Source organism: Heterodontus francisci, chromosome 8 (genome assembly GCF_036365525.1).
Source record: "Heterodontus francisci isolate sHetFra1 chromosome 8, sHetFra1.hap1, whole genome shotgun sequence".
NCBI classification, from domain to species: Eukaryota; Metazoa; Chordata; class Chondrichthyes; order Heterodontiformes; family Heterodontidae; genus Heterodontus; species Heterodontus francisci.
In genome coordinates this window covers 4463074-4473374 of record NC_090378.1, presented here as the reverse complement: position 1 = coordinate 4473374, position 10301 = coordinate 4463074, and positions in this window count along the sequence as shown.

Genomic DNA, 10301 nt, shown 5'->3' with positions numbered 1-10301 from the left:
TTTTAGAAACAATAATTAGGTAATAAATCAACAGATACTTGGAGAGGTTCGAGTTAATTGATTTGTAAGATTTGAACAGGTTTGTAAGAGGCAGATCATGCTTTTTGTTATTCTGGGATGTGGGTGTCGCTGGCTAGGCCAACATTTACTGCCCATTCCTATTCCCCCAAGAAGGTGGTGGTGAGCTGCCTTCTTGAACTGCTGCAGTCCATCTGGTGTGCAGTCCACCTACAGTGCTGTTAGGAAGGGAGTTCCAGGATTTTGACCCAGGAACGCCATATAGTTCCAAGTCAGGATGGTGTGTGGCTTGGAGGGGAACTTGCAGGTGGTGGTGTTCCCATGCATTTGCTGCCCTTGTCCTTCTAGGTGGTAGAGGTTGCGGGTTTGGAAGGTGCTGTCAAAGAAGCCTTGGTGAGTTGCTGCAGTGCATCATGTAGATGGTACACACTGCTGCCACTGTGCGTCAGTGGTGGAGGCAGTGAATGTTGAAGGTGATGGATGGGGTGCCAATCAAACAGGCTGCTTTGTCCTTGGATGGTGGCGAACTTCTTCAGTGTTGTTGAGCTGCACCCATCCAGGCAAGTGGAGAGTATTCCATCACACTCCTGACTTGTGCCTTGTAGATGTTGGACAGGCTTTGGGGAGTCAGCAGGTGAGTTACTTCTTCTAAGTCACAGTACTTATATAGCTGGTCTAGTTCAGTTTCAGGTCAATGGTAACCCTCGGGATGTTGATGCTTAGGGATTCAGCAACGTCAAGGGAAGATGATTAGATTCTCTCTTATTGAAGACGGTCATTGCCTGACACTTGTGTGGCGTGAATGTATCTTGCCACCTATCAGCCCAAGTCTGAATGTTATCCAGGTCTTGCTGCATATGGACACAGAGGAGTATCAGAGGAGTCGCAAATGGTTCTGAACATTGTACATTCAGCAAACATCCCCACTTCTGAATTTATGATGGAGGGAAGGTGATTGATGAAGCAGCTGAAGATGGTTGGGCCTAGGACACTACCCTGAGGAACTCGTGAAGTGATGCCCTGGGACTGAGATGATAGACCTCCAACAACCACATCCATCTTCCCTTTATGCTAGGTACGACTCCAACCAGTGGAGGTTTTCCCCCCGATTCCCATTGACACCAGTTTTGCTCGGGTTCTTTGATGCCATACTCGGTCAAATGCTGTCTTGATGTCAAGGGCAGTCACTCTCACCTCACCTCTGGAATTCAGCTCCTTTGTCCATGTTTGGACCAAGGTTGTAATGAGGTCAGGAGCTGAGTGGCCCTGGCGGAACCCAAACTAGGCGTCAGTGAGCAGTTATTGCTAAGTAAATGCCGCTTGATAGCACTGTCAACAACACCTTCCTTCACTTTGCTGTTGATCGAGAGTGGGCTGGTTTCATTCCTTTTCGACATTTCTCGATTAGTTTGGTACAAGTAAGTGTCTTGCTAGGCCAGACCAGGTAAGGACAGCAGATTTCCTTCCCTAAAGGACATTAGTGAACCAAATAGGTTTTTACAACAATTGTAATTTCATGGTCACCATTACTGAGACTAGCTTTTCCTTCCAGATTTATTAATTCAATTTAAACTTCCACCAGCTGCTATGGTGAGATTTGAACCTGTCTCCCCAGAGCATTTGCCTAGGCCTCTGGATTACTAGTCCAGTGGCATTACCACTAAGCCACCGCCTCCCTGACTAATCGAAGTAAAGATGATCTAGCAGAGAAGGCTGATGAAGAGAATGCAGTGGATGTTGTCTATATGGATTTTAAGAACACATTTGACCAAGTACCACATAAAAGGCTGTTTAACAAAATTGAGGCTCATGGAATAGGAGGGTCAGTGTCCAATTTGATAAAAAAAAATTGGCTTATGGACAGAAAACAGTGAGTTGTAGTAAATGTTTGTTTTTCAGACTGGAGGATGGTAGACCGTGGTATTTCCCAGCGGTCAGTGCTGGGACCACTGCTTTTTTTGCTATATATAAATGACTTGGATCTTGGGATACAGAGTAGAATTTCAAAATTTGCTGATGATACCAAACTTGGAGGAGTGACAAACAGTGAGGATGATACAAAATGCCTGCAACAGGACATAGATAGGCTAGCAGAATGGCAGACAAGTGGCAGATGGAATTTAATACTGTGAGGTGATGCATTTTGGCAGAAGGGATAGGGATAGGCAATATATACTTAATGGTGCAGTTCTAAAGTGCGTGCAGGAATGGAGGGACCTGGGGGTGCATGTGCATCGATCTTTGAAGGTGGCAGGACATATTGAGAGAGTGGTTAGCAAAACATAGGGATCTTGGGCTCCATAAATAGAGGCATTGAGCACAAAAGCAGGGAAGTTATGCAGAACCTTTATAAAGCTCTGGTTAGGCCCCAACTGGAGTATTGTGTCCAGTTCTGGTTCCCACACTTTAGGAAGGATGTGAGGGTCCTTGAGAGAGTGCAGAGGAGATTTACCAGAATGGTTCCAGGGATGGGGGATTTTATTTACAAGGTTATGTTGGACAAGCTGGGATTGTTCTCCCTTGTGCAAAGGAGATTGAGGGGAGATTTGATAGAGGTATTCAAGATTATGACAGGCTTAGATAAGTTAGACAATGAAAAACTGTTTGCATTAATTGATGATACAAGGACTTGGGGACACAGATTGAAGGTTTTGGGCAAGAGATGCAGGGGAATATGAGGAAGGACTTTTTAACGCAGTGAGTGGTAATGACATGAAATTCGCTGCCCACGGGAGTGGTGAAAGCAGAGACAATCAATGATTTCAAAAGGAAATTTAAAAAAATAAACTTGCAGGGCTACAGAGATCGAGCAGGGGAGTGGGACTGACTGGACAGCTCCGTGGAGAGCCAGCATGGACTTGATGGGCCAAATGGCCTCCTTCTGTGTTGTAAATGACTCTATGGACTGAATTTTACGAGGCCTCTGGCATTGGGGGTCATGACAGGGGGTGCCCGGAGAGGCCTGCCATGAGTCCTGATGCCGAGAAGGGCTCGCCGCATTTTACCTGCGGTGGCAAGGCCTCGGTGTGGCCCACCCGCCACTCGGCAGCAGGGCCTTCATTTACACATTAAAATAATTGGAAATAAATTTAAATCGAATTACCTTGTCGGCGGCTCTCCTACACTGATCTTACGGCCACTGGCCCCGCGCCTTCTGAACTCCGTTCGGAGTTCCGAGGCGTGATACTGGTGGGGAGGGGGGAGGAGTGACATTTTTAGGTTGGGAGGGGTGGGGAGAGCGAGGAAAACTCTTTGAATTGGTGGGGGGGATGGTGGGAAGGGATTGATGGTTAAAGCTATTAAAGGTCGGGGGGAAAGGTCGGGATCTGATTAAATTTTTTTGGGGCGGGGTATGGGCTACTAATGAAGAGGATATTTCTTGGGGATGTGGGTGAAGGGAGTGACGATCTTATTTAATGCATAACTTTAATTTCACACTTTCATTCCCTTTAAAAATTCATAATTCTTCCAAGGGCTTGAACCCCTTTAAAAGTGGCGCCAGCACCTGCACTGTGGTACCAGACCCCATTGCCAGGGACAGAGCAGCGGCCCCCTCTACATCATGGGGGGCGGCGGCACCACCCCCTCCATTTAAATGAGCCCCCACGCGAAATATTGCGGGGTCTCAGCGATGGTGCATCCGCACCTGATGACCGCCGACTTCAAAGGGCGCCGCCACGATTAGTGGTGCGCTAAAAAAATTCAGCTCTCTGACTCTATTCACTTGGTGCTTCGTCAAAAATCTAGACATCATGGTGTCAGACTTGGCTCAGTGGGCCACACTCTGGTCTCTGACTCATCAGTTTCTGAGTTCAAGTCTCACTCCAGATACATGAGCACAAAATCCAGGCTGGCACTCTCAGTGTCCTTGGAGGGAGTGCAGTGTAAATTTAATAGAATGATACCTCGACTCCAAGGGTTATGTTATTAGAGATGACACAAACTAGGATTGTATTCCCTGCAATTTAGAAAATTAAGGGGTGATTTGATTAAATTCTTTAAGATATTAAGGGGAACAAATAGGGTAGATGGAGAGAAACAATCGTCACTACCTGGGGAGTCTAGGACAAGGGGGAATAGTCTAAAAATTACAGCCAGACTTTTCGGGAGTAAAATTAGGAAACACTTCAACACACAAATGACAGCTGATGCTGGTCAATTGTCCATTTTAAAACTGAGATTGATAGATTTGTCTTACCGAAGGTATTAAGGGGTGTGAGGATAAGCTCACTGAGTGGAGGAACAGGCTTGAGGGGTTAAATCGCTTCCTATGCTCCTGAGAGAGTGCTGGCCTGCAGGAGGTGCCAACTTTCAGATGAGACGTTAAATCGGGGCCCAGTCTTCCCCCTCAGTTGCATAGCAAAGATCTCATGTCACTATTTCCAAGAAGAGGAGGGAAGTTCTCCCCAGTATTCTGGGGGAAATATTTGTCCTTCAACTATTATCACCAAAACAGATTACCTGATCATTGTCACATTGCTGTTTGTGGGATCTTGCAGTGCGCAAATTGGCAGCCATGTTTTCTACATTGCAACAGTGATTACACTTCAAAAGTACTTTGTTGTGAAATGCGTTGGAGGGCAGTGCTGAGTGAGTGCAGCACTGTCAAAGAGGCGGTGCTAAGGGAGTGCTGTGCTGTCGCAGCATCAGTACTGAGGGCGTGCTACATTGTCAGAAGTATATGATGAGGGAGCGCTGCACTCTAGGAGGATCAGCACTGAGGGAGTGCTGCACTGTCAGAGGGTCAGTACTGATGGAGGGCTGCACAGTCAGAGGGTCAGCACTGAGGGAGTGCTGCACTGTCAGAGGGTCAGTTCTGATGAGGGCTGTACTGTCAGAGGGTCAGCACTGAGGGAGTGCTGCACTGTCAGAGGGTCAGCACTGATGGAGGGCTGCACTGTCAGAGGGTCAGCACTGATGGAGGGCTGTACTCAGAGGGTCAGTACTGAGGGAGTGCTGTACTGTCAGAGGGTCAGTACTGAGGGAGCGCTGCACTGTCAGAGGGTCAGTACTGAGGGAGTGCTGTACTGTCAGATGGTCAGCCATGAGGGAGTGCTGCACTGTCAGAGGGTCAGTGCTGAGGGAGTGCTGCACTGTCAGAGGGTCAGTACTGATGGAGGGCTGCACTGTCAGAGGGTCAGCACTGAGGGAGTGCTGCACTGTCAGAGGGTCAGTTCTGATGAGGGCTGTACTGTCAGAGGGTCAGCACTGAGGGAGTGCTGCACTGTCAGAGGGTCAGCACTGATGGAGGGCTGCAGTCAGAGGGTCAGCACTGATGGAGGGCTGTACTCAGAGGGTCAGTACTGAGGGAGTGCTGTACTGTCAGAGGGTCAGTACTGAGGGAGCGCTGCACTGTCAGAGGGTCAGTACTGAGGGAGTGCTGTACTGTCAGATGGTCAGCCATGAGGGAGTGCTGCACTGTCAGAGGGTCAGTGCTGAGGGAGTGCTGCACTGTCAGAGGGTCAGTGCTGAGGGAGTGCTGCACTGTCAGAGGGTCAGTGCTGAGGGAGTGCTGCACTGTCAGAGGGTCAGTGCTGAGGGAGTGCTGCACTGTCAGAGGGTCAGTGCTGAGGGAGTGCTGCACTGTCAGAGGGTCAGTGCTGAGGGAGTGCTGCACTGTCAGAGGGTCAGTGCTGAGGGAGTGCTGCACTGTCAGAGGGTCAGTGCTGAGGGAGTGCTGCACTGTCAGAGGGTCAGTGCTGAGGGAGTGCTGCACTGTCAGAGGGTCAGCACTGACGGAGCACTGCACTCTAGAAGGTTCAGTACTGAGGGTGTGCTGCACTGTTGGAGGGTCAGCACTGAGGGAACACTGCACTGTTGGAGGGTCAGTACTGACGGAGCGCTGCACTGGAGGAGAAATTTCGGATTTGACGTTGAGCATTCAACATTGTAAGGATATACTTATTGTGTTTACATATATACATAGGATTAGGATTTGGTTTAAACTCGTATGATTAGGCTTTTCCTTTTTACTTGTTGGTTTGTACTGTAGCTCGAATAATGAAATTGTTGAAAGTGTCTATTCCCAGGAAGCTTTCGAGTTTCATGTGTCAGGGTACAATATAGCTGAATATTCACTGTAGAGCTTCTGCTGAATGTGCAGCATGCGAGGTTTGTGCCTGTTGACCTATTGATGAAATAAGGAGATGGGTCAATCGGGATAAGACGATTAGTCCCATAATTAATGGTAAACAGATTGGTCATCTGGAAGTTATATGGAAGCTCTCAATTCTGAGGTTCTTGTTCATAACAACACTTGTCATAATGAATCAGCAAAGACCATGTGTGTGACCAGAAAGATTGAAGATCCTGAGCTTTGACAATTTGTAGAGTAAGAATTGAAAGAATCAATGAAAGTTCCCCCCATACCCAGGGAAACACAGTGTAATACTGTTTATTTCTCTGTATGTCTACTGCTTGAAAAGACTTTGGGCCTGTCAAATACTTGGTCAAAAACAACTAAAGGACTGAGTTGTAATCCATAAATTAAGTTGTCAGCATTGAATGTTCTTTCATGGCCCATCTCCCGTCTTGGGTCGACATAATGAAGTTCCCATGGCCCTATTTCGCAGAGCAGGCAGGTTCTCTCTGGTATCCTGTCGCTAATACTTCTCTCTCAACCAACATCAATAAAAAGTGGAATTTCTAATGATTATCACATTGCAGTTGTTGGGATCTTGCTGTGTGAAAACTGGTTGTCCCATTTCCCTATATCACAACAGTGACTACTCTTCAATAAAAGGTCTGTGAAGTGTTTTGGAACATCCTCAGGTGTTGAAATGTCACTGTGTCACTGCAACCTTTTTTTCCCCTCATTCATCACTTTGCTGAATAATTTAGCTCTGTGCAATGTGATCCTGGCACCTGTAAGGAAAAGCGTGTAACTTACTCTCCTGAGTTTGTGCGGATGCTTTCTCCATCTCGTCCTCACTTGTCATCTCATTCTCCTCTTCCGCGCTGGAATCACTCGGTTCTGGTTCAGAATTACAATGCCGCTCCTCTTTAATGGCGTCTGCGATTTTCTCCTGGACGGATTTACGCTCCCCTACAATGTCGGGTGGCGGAGGAGGTGAAGGGAGGGGAAGGAGGCAAGACGTCAATCGCAGATGGAGCAAAAAAGAATTAGAGTTGACAATCGGAATGGTGGGGGTGGGGGCAGTGGGGGGGTGAAAATCACAAATGGAATCACAAGATCAATGCAAAGGTGGAATTTGAAACAGTGGCTGATGCTTATTGTGGTTTGCACAAGTTTCAACAAAGCTGCAAACCTTTCTCCCATACATCATCAAACGATATCACACTGCTCATGCTAACAACAATATGCATTTATATAGCACCTTTAACATAGTAAAATGTCCCAAGGCACTTCACAAGAGTGTTATCAAGCAAAGTTTGGCACAGAGCCATGTAAGGAGACATTGGGACCAAAAGCTTGGTCTAAGAGGTAGGTTTTCAGGAGCCTCTTAAAGGAGAAGAGGTAGGTAGAGAGGTTTGGGATACTGAAGTAATACACGGCAACACTAACACATCAGCAAATACCAGCCATGCATCATACAGTTTAACCACATGCAACAATAACGAGAAATGGAGAGCAGATCAATACACTGATTTACTCAGTCTCCTAATGGGGCAATTCCGAGCAAACTAATTTAAAGCAGAGGGTGAATAAAGGGTCAGTTACTTTTGATGTAAATTAGAATAATGGAATCATGCAGTACAGAAGGCGGCCATTCGGCCCATCGTGCCTGTGCCGGCTCTTTGAAAGAACTATCCAATTAGTCCCACTCCCCTGTTCTTTCCCCATAGTCCTGCCATAATTTTCCTCTTCAAATATTTATCTAATTCCCTTTTGAAAGTTATTATTGAATCTGCTTCCACCGCCCTTTCAGGCAGCGCATTCCAGATCACAACAACTCACTGTGTAAAAAAAATTCTCATCTCCTCCTCTGGTTCTTTTGTCATTTACCTTAAATCCGTGTCCTCTGGTTACTGACCCTCCTGTCACTGGAAACAGTTTCTCTGCCAAAACCCTTCATGATTTTGAACACCTCTATCAAATCTCCTCTTAACCTTCTCTGCTCTAAGGAGAACAATCCCAGCTTCTCCAGTCTCTCCACAAAACTGAAGTCCCTCATCCTGGAACCATTCCAGTAAATCTTCTCCACACCCTCTCCACGGCCTTGACATCCTTCCTAAAGTGTAGTGCCCAGAATTGAACACAATCCTCCAGCTGGGGATGAACCAGTGATTTATAAAGATCTAACATCAACTTCCTTGCTTCCTGATCGCTAGTCACATCACGACAGTGCAATCTAGTCATTGGCTGAGGGATGCAATCAGCTCGGCTATGTTTACCTGCCCCGTCCTCCTCGCTCTCAAGTGACCTGCTGCCACTCATTGTTTGTTTAATGCTTGAAGACTATTTCAGCGAGACTCCCACAGGAAATCAGTTTTACTAGTAGAACAGGGCTCGGGTGTAATTGCTTTCAGTTCTGGGAGTTGTATCTCAGGTAGGATATATTGGCCTTGAAGAGGGTGCAGTGCAGATTCACCACAATGATCCTGGGGCTAAAAGGGTCAAATTACAAAGACAGGTTGTACAGACAGTGCTGGTATTCCCTTGGATACAGAAGATTAAGGGGTGATCTATTCGAGGTGTTTAAGGTGATTAAAGGAATTGATAGGGTCGATAGAAACTATTTCTCTGGTCAGGGGAGTCAAGAATTAGGGGGCAGAACCTTAAAATTAGAGCCAGGCCGTTCAGGGGTGATGTCAGGAAGCACTTCTTCACACAGAGGGGAGTGGAAATCTGGAACTCCGGAACTCTCCCCTACAAAAAAAAGCTGTTGATGCTGGGGGCCAGTTGAAAATGTAAAAACTGAGATGGATAGATTTGTGTCGGGTGAGGGCATTGACAGATATGGAGCAAAGGTGGTCAATGGACTTGAGGTGCAATGCAGCCATGACCTAACTGAATGGTGTAGTAGGCTTGAGGGGCTGAATGGCCTCCTCTTGCTCCTAATGTTCTTAGAAATTTTGGAGGGGGGTGCGTGAGGGGGTGGGGTTGGAGGAATATTCCCAAGCGTAAAGGAATACTTTGCATCAAAAGTACCTTCCCTGACCCTTTCATTATTTTCCAGCTGTGCTATTTGTATATTGTGCCATTTTTTCACGAGTATGTTCTCATGGCACTCAACAATGAGAGCGTTTATACATTAAAAATACTATAACTTCATTCACATCTACCCACAGTTTACATTTATTGCTGCATCAGAAATAATCAAAGTACAATCAACCTTGAATAAGACAATAAATCTACAGGCAATAGCTATCTTTATCTATCTATGTATATACACACAAACATACACTGCCAAACCCCCATTATCCATTCCAATTATCTGTCAATATTTCCACAAGTCCAAGTTTTGCATGAGACTTTGCCTCATTTTGTCAAAAGCTTCAAATTGCGTTTTCCACGTCTGCTTTACTAAACAAATAAAACAATTTGTTCATGAGCTGAATGTCTTACTGTCACCCCAATCTGTGCAAGACCAGAATCTGAAAACTCTGTTTGTTTCTTATTGATTCATGCTTGGGATGGGGGCGTTGTTGATAAGGCCATTATTTATTGCCTATCCCCGAGTGCCCCTTGAGAGCATGGTGGTGAGCTTTCTCAGGTTTGTATTTCAGGGGATCTTTAGGAGCCAAGCAAGGGTGCGTGGGCTGGAGTCAAATTAGGCCTGAGCGGGTAAGGACGGTAGGCTCCCTTCCCAGAAGGGCATTAGGCAACCAGTTGGGTCTTTTTACAACATAAGCAATGGCATTCATTGCCATCTTGCTGTGGTGCTAATTATCCCACAAGTTACCAGATCTATTGACCGCAGTTTGCAGCTTGACCTGCTGGGATCTGAACTCACCACCTCTGGATTGTCACTGGAAAGTCACTGCACAACATCAACCAATGGGACAGCCAATTGAAATTCCCCTCTAATCCAGCTGATAATGGAGGCTCGGCTGTATAACTGCAGGATGGGTGACAGCTTCCTGTTTAACACGTCACATAAACGCAAAAAATTAAAACAGAAAAAGGGAATCACCAAAACACGATAAACAGAGCTGATGAAAAGAAAAGCAAAACATATCAAGGAGGATATGATAAACAAATGGCACAATGCACCTGGTTTAGATACAGTTTAACATATTATAATGCAAATGTGAATTGTAGCTTGTGGTTATCATAGAAATGTAACAGTCCGGTCACTGTAATTTAAAGGCATGGGTTA